Source organism: Esox lucius, chromosome 11, assembly GCF_011004845.1.
Source record: "Esox lucius isolate fEsoLuc1 chromosome 11, fEsoLuc1.pri, whole genome shotgun sequence".
In the NCBI taxonomy this organism is placed as follows: Eukaryota; Metazoa; Chordata; class Actinopteri; order Esociformes; family Esocidae; genus Esox; species Esox lucius.
The window spans coordinates 29,884,286-29,904,547 of NC_047579.1; the positions used below are offsets into that span (position 1 = coordinate 29,884,286).

General features: G+C 39.4%; 1 long non-coding RNA gene across 2 annotated transcripts; it reads left to right on the forward strand.

The window, feature by feature from the left end:
* Positions 1-5,762: 5,762 nt before the first annotated feature.
* On the forward strand, positions 5,763-19,754 carry LOC105029837. 2 transcript variants are annotated; one of them, XR_829531.2, is made up of 3 exons: positions 5,763-5,940; positions 9,581-9,720; positions 19,497-19,754. It is a non-coding gene; the product is annotated as an uncharacterized LOC105029837 (long non-coding RNA). The 2 variants fall into 2 exon arrangements; XR_004576471.1 differs by lacking the exons at positions 5,763-5,940; positions 9,581-9,720 and adding exons at positions 18,382-18,410; positions 18,737-18,825.
* Positions 19,755-20,262: the final 508 nt, after the last annotated feature.

A 20,262-nucleotide genomic window follows, 5' to 3' on the forward strand; every position in this document is an offset into this window, starting at 1 on the left:
TCGCTCCTTTTATTCACTTCAGGCAGGTGAAATTGACGAGTGAAAACTAAACAGAAAGGAAAAGACAGATACGTAGTCTCTTGTACAGCAAGTTGCTAAGCTATCTTTAACTATTCATATACAACACGTGAACAATGTGCTAACTGCCAATTTACACATTACAGGCTGTATTAACCTCAGAATAGCATTGCTAGCATACAAACGCGACAGATAACATGAATTCAATGATGAATGAACAAGGTTCAACAAGGTTCACTGACTTTACAGCCAAATAAAGCATGCAGGTTAAGTGTTGACAGAAAGATTTACTGAACTTACAGCCAATGCTGGCGTGGGAAAAATCTATAGCCCAACTCGGAGATTCACCATGTTTCGTCTAGCCTACTTCTTCTTCTACTATAACTAGTTACGGAAATGTAAACATGTTACGTGCCATGTATTTCAAAATAAAGGTTCCTTGCAAACCATTCCTAAATATAATTTACAACAGATTTAAATTTAACACATGAAATTAAATCTTTTTTGAATAAATTAAATTTTAAATAAATCTAATGACAGAACAGCCATCACTAACGATAACTGATTTTTTTGTCAAGTAAAAAGATGAGAGAATCGTGTACCCAGTGAAGTGTTTGTCTATCCTCAACAAATCCTAATATCCACCAGAACTGTTTTATTCTAGGCTTCCTATTACGTAGCTACATAGGGTTGTAGCCAGCAAAAAAAAAAATCTGTCCTGAACCTCAGGCATAATGCGTTATGGTTGTTACGGGAGGCAAACACGGTTCCTGTTGTTCTAACCACTAACCACTACGCTATTTAACAAGGGGTGGCTGGGTGGGTAGTCAGTCAGTCAGTGAGAGAAATTCGCTCTTCTAGGCTGGCAACATTTGTTCAGGAATGATTTGAGGAACACAACAACGAGTTCAAGGTTTTGACTTGGCCCCTCAATTCCCCAGACCTCAATCCAATCGAGCATCTGTGGGATGTGCTAGAACAACAGGTCCGATCTATGGAGGCCCCATCTTGCAACTTACAGGACTTCAAGGATCTGCTGCTAACGTCTTGGTGCCACATACCATGGGGGGTCTGTATCATTGTGTAGTCAATTGTAGATAGAATAACTGCTATGTCCTATATGTTGTATACTGACAGTAACAAGTTAATTTGCACAAATGCACAATTTGAGCACCGGATGTTCACAGTCTGTTCTGGGAACAGCTGGTGCACAAATCGGGGACGTGGCTTCCCTGCTCTATTGTTGCGGTTTGTGATTGCTGAAATTGAATTAGCTTTGTAGAGCATTTGTACTAGTAGACAAAACCAGTCACACACCATTGTCATGTTCAAGAAACCAATTTGAAATGATTCGAGCTTTGTGACATGGTGCATTATCCTGCTGGAAGTAGCCATCAGAGGATGGGTACATGGCGGTCATAAAGGGATGGACATGGTCAGAAACAATGCTCAGGTAGGCCGTGGCATTTAAACAATGCCCAATTGGCACTAAGGGACCTAAAGTGTGCCAAGAAAACATCCCCCAAACCATTACACCACCACCACCACCACCAGTCTGCACAGTGGTAACAAGGCATGATGGATCCATGTTCTCATTCTGTTTCCGCCAAATTCTGACTCTACCATCTGAATGTCTCAACAGAAATCGAGACTCATCAGACCAGGCAACATTCTTCCAGTCTTCAACTGTCCAATTTTGGTGAGCTTGTGCAAATTGTAGCCTCTTTTTCCTATTTGTAGTGGAGATGAGTGGTACCCGGTGGGGTCTTCTGCTGTTGTAGCCCATCCGCCTCAAGGTTGTGCGTGTTGTGGCTTCACAAATGCTTTGCTGCATACCTTGATTGTAATGAGTGGTTATTTCAGTCAAAGTTGCTCTACTATCAGCTTTGAATCAGTCGGCCAATTTTCCTCTGACCTCTAGCATCAACAAGGCATTTTCGCCCACAGGACTGCCGCATACTGGATGTATTTCCCTTTTCACACCATTCTTTGTAAACCCTAGAAATGGTTGTGCGTGAAAATCCCAGTAACTGAGCAGATTGTGAAATACTCCATGCCACGCTCAAAATTGCTTAAATCACCTTTCTTTCCCATTCTGACATTCAGTTTGGAGTTCAGGAGATTGTCTTGACCAGGACCACACCCCTAAATGCATTGAAGCAACTGACATGTGATTGGTTGATTAGATGACTGCATTCATGAGAAATTGAACAGGTGTTCCTAATAATCATTTAGGTGAGTGTATGTATACACGCATACATATACATAACTAACACATTTTTTATTATCTTTTTGGGGGAATTTATTAATGCTCAGTCTACTTTTTTATGATCAATCCACTATTCTTATTTGTTTTTATTTATTTTGTACAAAATTGCTACACTAACAGACCAGAACATATTCCTAGTTTGTTGTTAAACTTGGCAATAAAACTCTTTCTGTTTCTGAAATAGCTGCTTCAGGATCTCATGTGGAAAGAGTATCGTTTAAGACATTTTCTCATCGTTTTTATAATACAATTAAGTATTATTAACATACGTACTATGTTTAATACATAGAATCATACACAAACGTATGCAATGAAGAAAGGGAATGAAGTCAATAATAATCTTTTGCAGATTGTTTATTTTATTGTCTCATGGAAAGAGTTCCTTTTAAGAGATTCTCATTCTTTTTTATACACTTAAAGGCACAGTTCACCTGTAGTGTAGTTTATCCACCTAGATCAGGGGTGTCAAAACAGTTCCACGGAGGGCCGAGTGTCTGCAGGTTCTTTGTTTTTCCTATAAATTGTTTCTCAGTTCAGACCTAGACAACCAGGTTAGGTAGAAACTGACCAATTAGTGACCTAATTAATCAATCAAGTACAAAGTGAGAGCGAAAACCTGCAGACACTGGGCCGGTTACTCAAGTATTTCATAGCAACGTAATTTGACATGAAATAGTGCACATCCTACGCAAAAAGATGTTGACAGGTCTGCATTGCTCTCCCCCCACTAATGCAATTTGATAGATACTTGTTGTTTCATTTGTGATAAACAAATGTTTTGTCACAGTGAAAACACTAAATTAGCGAACCCCAACATGTCGATTCTGGTACATGACATATTCATTTGGGATTCATGTCAGCTGCAGGTTTTGAAGTTGACCCTTTCTAATAGCTTTCTGAGTGAGAGAGTTGCGTACAGAGACATTCTATCAAAAACGTATGGGATTTATGAATATAGAAAACATTTACATTTTTTGTTATTCCCCTAAAATGGTTTAGGTCAAAGTTTTATTTCTGAGATGAATCTGGGTGTCTAGTGGTGTACACAAGCCTAATTTGAGAACCACTGTCTATAAGTAGATGAAGGTTTCTCCTTTGGACTAAAGGAATGTTCTAAAATGAAATAAACCCAACTGGAGAACCTTGTTTAATACATAACCCTTACAATATAATACTGTAGGTTTGAATCTAAACCATAATCTCCCTTCATACAACAAGCCACTGAACTGGCAATCTTTGAAGTATTCTAAAATAATCTGCTCTACAATGTGCTCACTGTTCAAAAGATTAATTAATGATCAAAAGGCACATCCCCATGAATTGAAACTGACATCAAATGGTTATACATTTTGGATACAACCTTGATTAAATAATTTAAAGACTACTGCATTTTGCCATTGTTTTTCTGCAATTTTACGTATTTGCCAATAGGGTTGTTAGGTTCTGTTTTTGTTGGTTTCATTTTTGCCTTCTTGAATGAAGCCTGTTCTTATTTTTTTTTTCTTTGTTCTTGTATGCAGCCTGTCCTTGTCATTATCGCTTTCACCTTTGTCTTGTTTGCCTCCTCGTTACGTCAATATTTAAGTTCCTCATGCCCTAGTGTTTTGTCAGTCATTGTTGCATGTTACAGTTGTAATGTTGCCTCAAGACTTTTGGAAATAAATACCTGTTTGTTCCACCACCTCTGTGCCTGTGTCCTGCAGCCTCCTTGGATTGTCAGGGGCAAAAAGAAAATCCTTTTAGAACCCATGCAATTGTTCTCCTTTTGCAGTTGGGCAATAATAAATGCATTTTCCAGCAATTCTAAACATTTTGCATGAGTTATGATGTTAACATGGTATCGATGTGAGAATTTGTCTGGCCAATCTTGAACGCAAATCTCTACAATCAAGCAGTTCACAAATCTACCTAGTATTCATTCAAAACTAAAGCCAATCTACTGTAATTTGATTCAGTAATTTAGACTGAAAAAGCTTGGCATGTGGACATAACCCTTATGATTGATCTTTTTTTTTTACATGCCCTAAAATAAGGGAATGGATAATACATGTTAAAATACATACAATACATGTTAAAATTTCAGAAATGTTCCTCAAACTACATCAATGAAGGTATCCCCGAACTGAGGTGAAAGTGAAGTCATTCTGTCCATGAGCAAGACAGTTAACCGTAAATGCTCCTCCATAAGATCCCCCTTGGTCCATTCTGTAAATAAAAATGTGTTTCAATTAAGTTATCTAGTAATAAAATCAAGAGGTTTCCAAATATAAGTATTTTCTATTTCTATTTAATATATTCAATTTGATGTTAGTGTTACTCAGGCATTTTGATTGTGAAAACTGATGTTCAATTTAAGGCTTAATTAAACGTAATGAGTAGGAGCCCGTGAGTGGTTAAGTGGCCTGCCTAGCAGTACAGCTATGTCATTTTGGCCAAGAGGTTGAATGCTGGTCTCAGCATAGCAACAGTGCCTGGGGATCCTGCAACAAAGCTGTGTAAATTGGTTCAGCGCAGCCCAGGGTGGAGGAGTGTACACGGTGGCCTTGTCTTGTGCTTCAGGTACATGCAATCTCAATTATGGTAGTTGGCCAGGAAATGTCCTCTCCTCTAACACATGTGGTGGGGGAACACACATGGTTGAATTAGCAGTTTGATCAGATGCAGAGTTGTTTATCGATCTCTCATGAACCCGCTGTGGTGGGTTCATGAGAGATCATGTAATTGGGAGAGGAGTCAAATGTGACAGTATTCAGAAACTGAGGCGTATGTCGCATGTCACTACTTTACAGACAGAATAAAAACATGTTCTGGGACATTTATTTTTGCAGAAATGCCTTCTTGAATATGTGAACTTTCATGTGACTTCATAACAATCTAGTATGCGAAGTGTAAATATGAATAAAATTTAAAATGCAAACCTTTCTTCAACCAGTGGAAAATACAGGGCTTTTCTTGCTAGATGATTGGCTGAGATAAGGAAGGCGCTGGACATGCTGACATACTGAGTTCTGATTGGTCTGCCAGGTCACAGGCTTCTGTCATAACACAACTACTTGGTCAGTAAATCATTGCGACCCCAGGATATTCAAACATGGATAACTGCAAATGAGTTGCTAGAGCTGTACACCACATCACTGCCCTGAATTTAGTTGGTCAAGGCAAATCAGAGTGGGCACAAGTTGTTAGAGAAGACCTTCTGGAGGAAAATTACCCTCTCTGACTCAGAAGATAAATCGGACAACGATGAGGAAATCCCAGACTCCGATACTGCTCAAAACATTGTCAGAGAATAAGACTTTGTAGATTCTTCTGATGAAAGTGATGATGAAGGAACTGAGATGTACTGTGTTGTTGTCACTGAGGAAGTTGACCATGTGATGAAATCAGTGGAATTTCCTGGGCAAGCAGCGTACTGTATGAGAAGGAAATGGACAACATGCAGGCATTTCATTGCAAATGTGGAGGTGGCCGAAAAGAAAACGCTGGCTCGTCTTGTATATAACAACTGTCTACAGATTACATTAACAAATAAAGGGCAACCATGGCATCCATGACAGAGACATGAAGTGATGTATAGTTTCTTGGAGTACAGAACACCTTGAGCGTGAACTATGCGAAAACATACAGAGTCAACAAAGTCGACAGACCTACATGTAAGTCTAACAGTTGCTAACTAGCTACAGATAATTTCTTTGTTTCTTTTCAGAAAGTTGTAAAAGTGTTTTCTATTGCTAGCTATCTAGCAATAGCTACTGACATTACTGTTAATGTACGAAAGCAAGCTAGGTAACAACGTTAACTTGCCAGCTAGCTAACATATCCTGGTTCTAGCATTTTCGTTCTGTATCTAGCTTTGCCTGATGATTTGATATACTTTTGTAAATAATACTGTTACTTTTTTGGTCTGATATAGTATGTGTTTATTAGAGACCAACCAGAACAGTTTAGCACAAGGACAGTGTCCCCATTTGAATACTTAAATAGCTGGGTGGCATTAAGGCCTAAGAGGGTGTGACCTTTGTTGAATGGGCGTAAACAATGACCAGCTCTCTGGCAAGTGTGAAAAGACTTGTTTTGTCTTTTCACACTTGACTTAACCCAGACTTGTTTTGTCACATGTCTTAATCATGCACACCAGGTCCCTATCTACTAATTTATAAGTGTTTGAATGTTTCCCCTCTGCTCCCCACAGTGTGGATCATTGTTATTGTCGTGTGTGTGTGTGTGTGTGTGTGTGTGTGTGTGTGTGTGTGTGTGTGTGTGTGTGTGTGTGTGTGTGTGTGTGTGTGTGTGTGTGTGTGTGTGTGTGTGTGTTGCTGTTTAATGTAAGTACCTTTAGAGATTTGTGTACCTCCGTTTTGCTGCTGAAGTCAGCCTTTTCTTTTGTTGTTTTGTGCTCAGTGTTACTTTTGTTTAAATTAAAGATCTACACCGACTACCTCTGCCTGCACCTGGTTCCTTACTCCCGCAACACACTGCAATCATTACACCCATAATCAAACATTTACTTTTATCAAACAGCATTGTATTGTATCGCCATTACAAAGCTCTGAATCTGGACCTTTATAAAATGTATTAAAAAAAAGACAAACTAAAATGTTGCGATAAGACCCCATTTCTGAATTTCACAAATTTGGTTAAACAAATGTGGGCAACATATCACAAGCCACAACTGGTCCAAACTTGGCGTGCTGTGATAAAAACAAAATCATATCCCATGCTTGGCCCACTTTTGGCACGCATAGCACAGGCTGTAATTGAGGCTGAGCCAGATGTGCCAATTAGTTGCCAGGAATCATCTGCTAACTGGAAATTGTTCTGCTGAGTGTTTTGGCTCTCTCAGCCTTATCAAATGCTATTCGTATTTTCCACAAAATCATGTGAGATTATCTAGCTGATCTTTCCTGTGATGAGAATGTCCTTTGTCATGGCTTATGCTGTCAGAAGACGCAGCATATGTCTTTTGGTTCTTTACCACAAAGCAAGGTTATAATCTATGATTATGTTTAGCCTGGGGGTAATGCATTCCACTGGGAGGACTGTACTCAACCCCAAACCCAAGAGAGGACAACTAGTTATTATGCCACCTTCAGGACAAGGAAATTGTGTCTTTCCATCTGCCCACACATGCTGTCTCCATCCATAATTACGACACTGCAATAGTCTATGTTTTGGGGGACTAGAGAGTTTTCTTTTAGCCACTGTGCATCAACTCTAGTTGTTGGTTGCTCTTTTGGGTTTTTAGACTGGGCATTTTTTACAAACACTGCTGTTATAAAAAAGCCCCTATAGAATCAATTGGACTGATGAATTTCAGTCTGAGTGGTTCCGTTGCATTAGTAAATGTGAACAGGGGTAAAGAGTCAGTCTGAAAAGTATGCTTAGGTATCCTTGTGAATCCTAAGAATGCTCTCTATAACTTTCCTGGTGTCCTGTCCTTGCCCAGCTGGTTATGCTGGTTATTGGATTCTGTTTAATAACTCTGGTTAGAGCCCACTTGCATTTATTGACCTACTTGTCATCTGATCACTGAAAAAACATTGACATGACCCAGAATGGGAGTGGCCACCTTTCAGAGTCTGGTCCCTCTCTAGGTTTCTTTCTATGTTTGGACCCTACAGTACTAGGCAGTTTTTCCTAGCCACTGTTCATTAACTCTTGTTGCTTTCTCTTTTGGGTTTCAGGCTGGGTATCTATAAAAGTGCTTTGTGAGAACTGCTCATGTAAAAAGGGCTTCATAAAATCAATTTGATTTATTTAAATTTGATTGATTGTAAAAGTTTGAACATCTACGTTATGAACTGAACTGGACATACTGAGTAGAAGGTGTAAAGACTGGTTGAGCTAAATGTGAGTGACTAACAGAATGACCACATTGTTGCATCATGCAAAACTAAGTGTTCTAATGATACATTCTAATCACATCTGTGTGATCTTACACATCAGGGACCACTCTTGTGTAATCACATCTTGTGATTGTATGTGATAAAGGGTTAAGAAGCTGACTACTGAGATCTGTGCCTAGCAATCTTTACCTTATAAAACACTGCTTCTACATATAGGCTAACTGATGTTAAAATGTCAAATAATTTTAGCCTTTCAAAATGTTAATGCTGGTGGTTGTTGGCAACAATGGTGAAAGTGGGATGAATGATTCCATAATATATAGAATCTGGTGTTATCCATAAGTGCTTTGTTCCACCGAGCTATGTTGAATCTGTACGTTGGAGTACATGAACATATCTCCATCAGGCAAACTAAATAGCAAAAGAGCACTATTTTTGTACCAGCATGAGATAAGTACTGTCACGCACAACAACACCACATGGGTGTGATCAATTTTCAACAATCATATTTAAAATTGTATATTTCAGTCTTATTAGGTCCCAATGAAATTTCAGAAATATTATTATTGGCATTCAAATTACAATTTTACATACCTGGGGGAGAGGGGATTTGTTCTGAATTAACATAGTAATTATTTATGAACAAATACACTTTTTTGCTTACACACTTGTTTAAAACATTGCTTGAACAGGCACCAATATCATATTTCTTTGCATCTGTGAAAAATACCAATGCTCTATGCAGCAACTGTCATTAACAGGCAGTACCAACAAAGGAAGGCAAGAGAAGGCATTTTTATTTGTATAGCCCGTTTCATAGATAGAAGCAATTCAAGTTCTTTATATTATTAGGCATGAAAAACATCAGGCATACTAAAAATAAATGTAGCATAAAAAACAAAATATCAAAAGAAAAGTGCACATTTAAAGGAAATGGCACAAATAAAACATGGTAAAGAGGGCTGAAAGATTATTAAAAGATTAATAAAAGGCAGAAGAAAATGTAAAGATTTTCAGCCTAGTTTTAGAAGATGTCAACGTTGTTTTTTGTCATTTGTGCAGTACTCTCTCTTCTGGGTTTTACAGATGTAGCCAAGGGCGTTGGTTTGTTTTAAAAATTGTTTGAGACATTGTTTTATATACTTTTTTTGTAATAGGGAGATATTTCTTAGAAACATTATAATGCATCTAAATTAGTAATTTATTTTTCATGGTGTGATTGTGAAAATGAGTGGTTTGTAGATTTGTAACCAGATTTCTGAACCAAAACGATAGTAGGTTTGTATCTACAACATCAGGAAGCATTCTAAGAAAAACAGATTTTATACATTGCCATGAAGTATATAAAATGTAACTTGTTGCAAAGCACAACAACTGTGTTAAGACATAAAACTGGCATATGTTCTGTATAATTGACAAATTTTTCTTCATTTCCATTTTTATTCAGATTTTCGGGTTTGCAGTGCAACAACTATTTTAAGACCTGACGTGACACTGTTCATCCAGCTGCTGCACAGCTGAATTGTGCCACCACTGTCACCTCTTCATTCGCCTAACAAAGAATGCATTTATCCATGCTGTTTAGAGGTGAAGTATGTGACGACTGCTATATTTGTAAATTATTTCTACATTTTCTAGAATCATTATCAACTGTATAGATCTAGCCAGCTGAATAGCTATGTAAAGCTAAACATCTTTCTGCTACTTTTGCCTGGTCTTTTTGTAAAACACGTCCTTAGGTCGATGTTTTGTTTAGAATCCTCTATTATTGGCATATCCAACAGAAGTTTTGAAGTATATCCTCTTGTACCGAGTAATCATTTGACCAAGACATCGATGTTATTAGTGACATAAAAATGTTAGCTAGCATGTAATTAATTATTATTTCCAAAATTGTGACATAATTTAGGAATGGGGTCCTATCATTTTTTTAATTGTATGGAGGTCCAGATTCAGAGCTTTGTAATGTTATATAATACATTGTAATATGTTTGATAACGTTGTGGGAAAGATATGCAGCTTTAAAAGTTGATAATCTGCTCTACTGAATGCTGAGAAAAAAGACATGAAGGATTCACACTTGCCAGAGAGCTGTTCTATGTTCACGCCCATTCAGCGTAGCTCACACCCTCTAGGCCATAAACCTACCCAGCTATTTAAGTATTCAAATGTGGACACCCTGGCCTTGTGCTAACCTAGACTGGTTGGTCTCTAATAAACACATACCATATAAAATTAAATGCAATTACAAATAATTCACATGCACTTCTTACAGCAGGTATAAACAGTACAGGGAAAGGTAAAGTGGCTTAGCAGCTGTTTACCAGTCTTACTGTATTGATGGACTGGGTTGTCCGCATCAAAATCAGAAAGAGTGTATGAATACCAGTCAATCAGGTAGCTTATTATCAAACTAAGTGACTTCTTCACTTTTGTGAAGAAAAGCTAGCTACCCAATGATCAAGCTACAAACCAGGAAATGCTAGCTAGCTGGTAAGTTAACATCATTACCTAGCTAGCTAACATCAGTAGCTATAACTAGATAACTAGCAATGCAAAGGACTTTGACAACTTTATGAAAAGGAATTAGATAGCAAATAGATTTACACGTATACATCTACAGTAGGAATGTTGTATGGCAGATGGAATATCCCCTGATTACATATGATTTGTTGACTGTGTTTACTATGCTCTTCCGAGTCAGCGACGGTCATGGCAATTTTTTCCTTCAGAAAGTATTCTCTCACAACTTGTTACCACGCAGAATTGTTGACAACGTCAGCTAAAATCAGGGCTGTGATATGGTTTGAGAGCTCTAGCAACGCGTTCGCACTTGTCTATGTTTGAAAATCCCGGCAGACCAAGTAGTCTTGTTATGACAGAAGCCGGTGACTTGACAGACCAATCAGAACTCAGTATGTCAGCATGTCCAGCCACTTCATTACCTCAGCCAATCTCTAGCAGGAAAATCCCAGTATTTTTGAGTTTTACATTTTATTCATAATAACAAACTAGTGTGCGAAGTGTAAATAAGTCACCTTCAAAAAGGCATTTCTGCAAAAAATACAAAATATACCAGAAAATGTTTTTCTTCTTACAAACGGCTCTCCTGAAAAGTAGTGACATGTGACATGAGCCCCATTCCTGATTTCTGTCATAATTAATATTAATATTTTCAGGTAGTTGGTTAGCAACGTAGCTAAAAAAATATGACCCCCTATTATCAGCCACCATCACCAATAATTGTGCACAGTTGTGTCACCTGCTGGTCAGGAATAAATAATAAATATCACGTTTATTGTTTATATCGACGTCTTTTCCATAGTATTCTACATGACTAAGTGATGCAGTGGTTAAGCTTGCGCTTTGCGAAGGGAAATTACAATTCTCACATTCTTGCCTTTTCAGCTATGCATCCGTTCTAATGTTTTGTATTATTAAGTCAAGAGTGTCATACGATACACAAAATAAAACAAATTATTTAAAAAAGAATAAACAGTATCGTTTGCATTCAGAAAGTTAAACATGATCTGGATTTGATCTCACACTACAGCAAATTAATGACTGAAAGTTGGAGACACAACCAACTGTTTAGTTACTGGACTTGTTTGAAAGTCTCAGGCACCGAACAACCCTAGAAGCCTACATTTTACAAGAGGCTTTGGAAAATGCACGTGATCAAACGAGGTTTCGGATTTCATTAATCACATGGTATTACACCGATGCAAGACTCAGCCCTTTAGCATGGATTAGAATGGGTTGAAATTTCAAAGCAAGCCTTGATCATAGAATTTAGTTCAATCTCCTGATCAACAATAATTGAAAAATGTTTGCATCCTTGGTTGTGGAAGATAAAATATTAACATAACTTATATGAAAAAGGTGTGCTGTCACATAAGACCTAAACTAATACTGGATTCAGCACTGTGACAGTGATGTCAGATTATCTAATTACCAACTTTACATAGGCTACTTAGCTATTGTTTATGTGTAATATATGGGAAACACTAAATAACTTGGCATGAAGGAAAGCCCCAGTGTTTGTCACTAAGCCAGACAGCAAAATTACTCTGGCCAACAGTATAAGTGGGCCACATACTTTCTGTTTTGCTGGCCCACTATATGCCTAGTTCCCCGGCCCAACTCTGGCACACATACTGCACTGCCATAACAATTAAAGGTCCTGGCATCGAATTGGCCTACACACTGTAAATTACTCATTCTAAGAGGTGTGGCCCAAACCTGGGCCATCTAGCTCACACATTAAGTCTGGCCCACATATTGTAAAAAGGTATGGCTGAATTCCTGTCTAAGTCCCTGGTCCAGAAGTGAGCCATACGCAGAGGGCCACACCGACCTTATATGTGGCTAAAATAAACTAGCAACCTAATGAAAATAAGCTGTATTAAAACACAAGACATGAGCTGTTGCAGATAAAGTCAATCTTGTTTATTACAAGTAAAATAGAATCGGACAAAGTATAACACCTTGACCATTTCTTTCCAATACTGCATTTGTTTCTGTTATTTCAGATATTTTGCACTGTTATCTTAATATTCTGTACATTGCTGAACCAAGGTGGAGGTGTCAGACACCTGGGCTATAAAGACTAAAACGTGAAAATGCTTACTTGGACTTTAACCCTTTGACGCGTACGATCACACCGGTGTGATCAATCTAGAGTGGTCCCTGGAGCGTACGATCACACCGGTGTGATTAGAACGTGTTGTTTAGAACGCACCATTAGAACGCCTAGGTACGAGTGACGTAACAATGGCTGGTCAGACCGCGCTGTTATTTACTCACATTTAGCTCAAACAGCGTTTATAACTTTATTTCCTGATTGTAATTGTTTCAAGACCACAATATGATATTAACCAGGTAGCAAGCATTAAAAAAAGGTTAATTATGTACCAACAGGCAGCCAACACTAGCAGTTATATTTTCTACAATAAACATAACACACAAAAACGAATGATATTAGCGACTTCTATAGAGCATCTAACCATTTCCTGAAAGAGCTGACAAGTTGTCAAAATAATTTTGTAAAACCTTACTAGAAGTTACGTTACCCGTTGAGGGCGCTGCTATGCTTTTTATCAACCGAAGATAAAGAAAGGTGAGTAACTCTTAAGACCTGATGGTCATTTACATTTACCAGTCTTTCAGACAGATTTGCCATCCTGGGAAAACTGTGATCTTCATTTTCGCTGTCACACTTTGTTAGCTAGCGGTTAACTGGCGTTTGCTAGCTAGCTACACATCAACCAGCTTTTGCAGCTTTGAATTCGAGTCATAGAGAGAAGCTTGCAATGCACTGTATGTCGTGTTCCTTATCTGGCAAAGTGACTGTTCATGTCAACCGTCTGAATGCCACTCAATGCATGTAGCTAACGTGGGGTTAATCCAGTCAGTTTGTTTGGGTTCACTAACAATAGCTCAATTGGCAGATCTAGTAGCGAACCGATGGCTCAAACTAAAACAGTATTACAGCACTACTTTTGTACTGCATTGCCTGCATTGCACATGTATACATCCCACTTGTAAAGTTTCTGACCTCTTGTTTGCACTGCTGGTTAGACGCTAACTGTATTTCTTAGTATTGTACTTGTTCATTGACAAAGATGAATCTAAAAAAATCAAAACTCATAATACGCCTCACACTAAAACGAATGATGTTAGCAACAACTTACCATATCCCGGTGAGCTGACGCCTGGTCAAAATCATTGGGCAAATAAATCCATAGATGTTAGTAACCCGAAAGTAGCTAACGTTTGTTGGCGCTGCTATGTTCGTTTATGCGAATCAACCATATATAATGGTAAGCGGAAGAGTATGTATGTATGTAGATTGGTTATCCTAATTGAACGGACGGTCAGCCCCAGTCATTTCCATTTGCTTGCCTTCTGGACATATTGGTGAATCAGCTCCTTTTTGATTGTCTTAGGTTGGGTTGACCTTACGACTCCCATACTGCATTGCAATGTAAACAGAAATGGCCACGCACTCAGACCGTATTTATCTAAAATAGCTCACTCATCACTATAACCTTGAAACAAACTATTTACACCGACCTCTTAAGTATGCAAGAATCGGAATTAATTATTTGTCATATGCACTTAAAACATGAGTATAATAACATAAATAAAGAAATTATTACCACACAAATCATTATCAGATAGTAAGCTTGTTTTATTGATACAAGTGACGCGTGCCAGTACTTTTCGCGCCGGTACTCATTCATGAAAATAACATCACCGCTGACAGTCGCTCATTAGTTATTCTCTAATCTAATTTACCTAGCTACTACATTTTTTGGGGGAAATACAATGTCTTTCAAACGGAGACAGCTAACAAATGAAGACATAGTTGAGTTGTTTTTTTAATTCTGACAATGAGTCAGAATATCAGAGTGAGGCGTCAGACTCTGACAGTGACCAGGAGCTACCCCCTAATCTTGTGGCTATGGAGAACCCTGAGGTAACCACCCAAATCCTCATGGAAAATGGTGATGAGGATGGAGGCAGGCCACTTGTGGGTGATGTGATGGAAGTCAGCAGCAGCCACTGGAAGGACAACAGTCATTTTACCCCCCCTGTCCCTGCCATTGCCTTTGACGAGGGCCAGTCAGGAGTGCAAACCAGTTTGCCATCTCCCACTGAGGCAGAGTGCTTCAAGCTCTTTATGACAGAGCAGCTGGTTGGAGACATAGTGGAGGAGACCAACCGCTATGCACTGGAGCTGCAGGAGAAGACAGAGCCAGGAGTAAGGGGGAAGCTTGTCAAGTGGGTGTCAACATCTGTTAATGAAATGTATACCTTCTTGGTAGCTGTCCTCCTCATGGGAATAGTGAGGAAGAACTCCCTGAGGGAATATTGGAGTTCAGATCCCATGTTAGCGACACCCTTCTTTGCAACACTCTTTTCCCAAGACCGCTTCTTAGTCCTCCTACGATGCCTGCACTTTGCCAACAACGCCACAGCAAACCTCCAAGATCCCTTGCACAAAATAAGGAGAGTTCTATCAGGACTGACACAAGCATTTGGTCAGGTCTTTGTCCCCTACAAAGATCTGTGCATCGACGAATCCCTAATGCTGTGGAAGGGTAGGTTGTCCTTTCGACAGTATATTCCCTCCAAAAGGCACAGGTTCGGGGTCAAATTCTTTCTTCTGTGTGATGTCAAGACAGGATTTGTTCAAGACATTATAATATACACAGGGTCCACTACTGACATCCAGAATTATGAGGGTCTTGGTGTGTCTGGATCAGTGGTAATGACCATGTTGGCTCCTCACCTTGGCAAGGGCCACACACTTTATGTTGACAACTGGTACAGCAGTCCAACTCTGTTTCAACATCTCTTGTCTAACAACACTGGGGCCTGTGGCACAGTCAGGAGTAACAGGAAGGGGATGCCAAGATTCAGCAGCAGGAAGATGCAGAAAGGGGAGGTTGAATTCTTGGACAATGGGAAACAGCTAGCTGTGAAGTGGCATGACAAGAGGGATGTTCATGTCCTCTCCACTGTCCATACGGCCACCATGTCAGAAACCGGAAGGGTCGACCACCTGACAGGAGAGAGGAAGGTGAAACCTGACTGTGTGCAGGAGTACAATAAAAAGATGGGAGCTGTTGATAGGGTTGACATGGTCAACAGCTTTGTGGAGTGTGCCCGCAAAACCACCAAGTGGTACAAGAAGATATTTTTCCATCTTGTGGACACTGCACTCTTCAACAGCCATATTGTACATCGCCATCTGACCGGTAAGATAACAACTGAACAAGTTGTTTCTTTGTAATTGGGTATACACAAATGTCAATATAATTGCATAATGTAACTCTCACTCATTATCTTCAACTCTGTCACACGTATAGGTGAGGTTATCACATACCAGAAATATCGGGAGAACCTCATGAGAGAGCTGCTGGAGGAGCATCACATCCCTCGCCGTCCACCCACAGGAGGCCGGCCTTCTGGCGACAACCCCCTGCGCCTCACTGCACGACATTTCCCAGCTGAAATGCCTCAGACAGATGCCCAAGGCAGCCGAACAAGGAGGCACTGCAAAGTATGTCTGTCCGGGACCAGGAGCAGGAAGCTGAGGAAGTTAACAAAGTACATGTGTGTACCTTGTGACACATCCCTATGTGTTACACCATGCTTTGGGGAGTACCACACTCTCAAGCACTATTGAGCAATTATATTCCTTGTTCTGTTTTGTGTGGTCTTTTTTACTGCTGTGCATGTTTTGTCTTCTAGTAAGTGTCTTAGTACCCAAATAAATTGTTATTGTAAAATGTATTTAGTTAGTCTTTCGGGGGCATAAGACTTTTTCACAGTACTGTATTTCTAACTTTGTGCGTTATTTATATTCCAGTTAGAGGAATTGTAAATAAAGTTTTTTTTCAGTGGAATACTCGTATGCAGTGTCCTCAATACAGTTAACGCCTTTTCTTACTGTTTTTAATTCCAAGAAAACTATGCACAAGGACACTGAATTCAGACCGCCTCTTGATCACAATGTTATTGGCTATACATACATCGACATGAAGACCATAACGAAAACCAACACATTTCTGTTTACAGTTTATGCAATTATACAATACTCACCATTGTGTCGGAAAAAGATCCGTAGTCACGAATGCATAGCCATGTCCGGAAGTCGTTCAGCAAATTCTCGTGTCCCAAATAATCTTAACGATTTCATAAAAGTTGACAGACCATAAGGTTAACCTTAGCTATACCCAACCTAGCTAAAGTCAATGCATCGGCTAAGTACTTCAGTTCTAACCTACCAACATCAACTGAAAAGTTTTTTAGAAAAATATTTTCTCTGCATATTGCACTGGGGTAGGCTAAATGAAATCGGCTACTGTGTTAAATGGGCTAAGCACTGTTTAACATAATATTACAATTTACACGAGTGCCATGCTTTGCAGATAATGTGCTTTTAGCCACTACAGTAGTACATTAGTTGATGCATTGAAAGAAACACGCTGGCTAATGGCTAGCTCAAGTAAATTCTACACTGCAGAAGTTGTATTGTCAATGTATTATTTAGTTAGTGTTTTTAAAATGATTTACCTATGTTATTGCTGGTTGTCATATAGAAATATAATTTTAAATTGACTGGTCAAAATAAAAAAAAGAACGAAATATATAGCAAACAGCGTGGTTCTGGTAAACTGCAGCGAATGGAGCTGCAGGTCAATCCTGTGACGTCATAATCACATTCTAGAACTCAGAGCTAACACTGAAATCACGCGCAAAAAAACTCACGCTGGGGTGCCTGGAAGAGATATTTGGAACTTACGTGTGAAAAGGTTAAACAGTCATTCTAACAGGAAACTGAGGTGAAAAAGCCCTGCAGGCTGCTGGAAACTGCTGTCTGGCAAGAAATAAAATATACTGTTCAAGAGACTGTTGAGAGAGTTTATTATAGTTAATAGTGCAAATTAAGTCCATACATTTTAGTATGTTAATAAACTCAATTGCATTATATCTTAAACATATACAGTACATAACATTATGACCACCTACCTAATATTGTGTGCTGAAGGTGTGCTGTGGTATCTGGCACCAAGACATTAGCAGCAGATCCTTTAAGTCCTGTAATTTGTAAGGTGGGGTCTCCATGGATCGGACTTGTTTGTCCAGCATATCCCACAGATGGATTGGATTGTGATCTGGGGAATTTGGAGGCCAAGTCCACACCTTGAACTCGTTCTTGTGTTCCTCAAACCATTCCTGAACCATTTTTGCTTTGTGGCAGTGCGCATTATCCTGCTGAAAGAGGCCAATGCCATCAGGGAATGGCCTTCGCCGGCTTACCTTCTTCCCATAGTGCATCCTGGTGCCATGTGTTCTCCAGGTATGCGACGCACACTCACCCTGCCATCCAAGTGATGTAAAAGGAAACATGATTAATCAGACTAGGCCACCTTCTTCCAGTGCGAGGTCCAGTTGTGATACTCACATGCCCATTGTAGGGGCTTTCGGCAGTGGACAGGGGTCAGCCTGGGCACCCTGACTGGTCTGCGGCTACGCAGTCCTATATGCAACAAACTGCAATGCTCTGTGTGTTCTGACACCTTTCTATCAGTACCAGCATTATTAGCATTAATTGCTTTTTCAGCAATTTGATCTACAGTAGCTCATCTGTTGGTCTGACCACACAGGCCAGCCTTCGCTCCCCATGTGCATCAATGAGTCTTGGCCGCCCATGATCCTGTCACCGGTTCACCACTTTTCCTTCCTAGGATCACATTTGACAGGTACTGACCACTGCAAACTGGGAACACCCCACAATGTTATGAACACCCCATAATGTTATGGCTGATCAGTGTATAATAGCTAAAATGACAATTTCCAGAGTAAGTAATATTTTCCCAAGTAAGTCTATAGACTATAGAGCTGGGATGATAAACCGAACATTTTAATCCTCAACATCGGATGGACGCACCCTCCCCATGTCTCACTCCATCAGCTGGCACAAACTATACCATGTCACACTTCATAACCTCAACACCTCTTCCAAAGTCCATCATGCCAGACGTGTCACTATTCATTTCTTGTCTCCTTCTACCTTCGTCCTGGTCAGCTGCAGCCACCTTTTCATTATTGCCTCCACATCACTCCCAGAGGCTTTTGATGACATCAGATTCCTCTGCACAGCAGCTAAATGAACAGGTGCACTAATTGATGTGAAGATGTGAAAATTTAAATGCAGACTGAATTCAGTATTGTAAAAGGGTAAATTGCAGGAGATTTGTTTTGGGAAAATCCTCAAAAATGTAATAAAAATCTCAAAAACCGACCCATTACCCTCCATACGGCATCCTTAAGGTTGCACCCCCCAACGAGGCTTAAATCTAAAGGGGAAAAAAACTCTCAAACTTTAAGGTACAACTTATAGCCAGTTTTCACATAGTGAGGGAAGCATACGGGCAGACAACCCAAACTCCTGCTCACATCTGTGGCATTATGCTGTGTGATGGAACTGCAGATTTTAGAGTGGCCTTTTATTGTGGCCAGCCTGAGGCACACTTGTGCAATAATCATGCTGTTTAATCAGCATATTGATATGCCACACCTGTGAGGTGGATGGATTATCTCGGCAAAGGAGAAGTGCTCACTAACACAGATTTAGACTGATTTGTGAACAATATTTGAGAGAAATAGGCCTTTTGTGTACATAGAGAAAGTCTTAGATCTTTTAGTTCAGCTCATGATAAATAGGGGCAAAAACAAAAGTGTTGTGTTTATCATTTTGTTCAGTGTATGTTTTTAGTCTTGTGTATGTGAGTATGCACTTTTGACGTTCCACCCGTTTTAATCAAAATATTATTTTTTATTCACAGAAGTCCATACTAGTCCTTGGCCCCAGCAGATGTCACCACTACAAGACATTTGAAGAAGCTACCAGACACACCAGGGAGAGATGGGGAGGATGTGTACATCTGTCGCCAAGGATGGACACATCTTTCCTGTCTCTCCTCCTCTCAGTCATGATCATCAGAGGCCTCCATCCAGTTTCTACCCATAAGGGAACATTTACTATGAAATATAATTAAACATTAAGTAAACATTTTACTGTTTAGAATGTAATGGTATGTTCAGTGTGGGGTTAAAATTCATATTTGAAATATATTCAAATTCTGGAAAATTTAGCAAATAATTTTTTGGAAATATTAAGATTTGCATCTCTTTTCTCACATGAACATTAAGTGAGCTGTGTAGAATTTCAACACCCAGGAAATTATTTATTTAATTTGCCCTGTCTGCCACAGAAAGGGTGCTGCTTTTCCATTTGACAAAAGAAGCCAGTGCAGAAGCATTCTGTAGACGAATAGCACTTATGTGCTCAACTAATCATTTCTGGTGAGCACATTATATAAACTTAACATGTTCATGTCTTAGTACGAGCTGGTAGAGGGTTGGGGTGGATTTGCTAAACTGAAAGGCCACTTGACATTTTTTCAGAGCTAATTTGGCAAATACTAATGAAGCAGGAGATTATTCTAGAAAAACAATCACTTATCCTACGCCAAATTCAAACAGGACAGCAGAATACAGTAGATTTTATAATCTATGAAGTCCTTTTGCCATTGAAGGATAAGCAAGCTC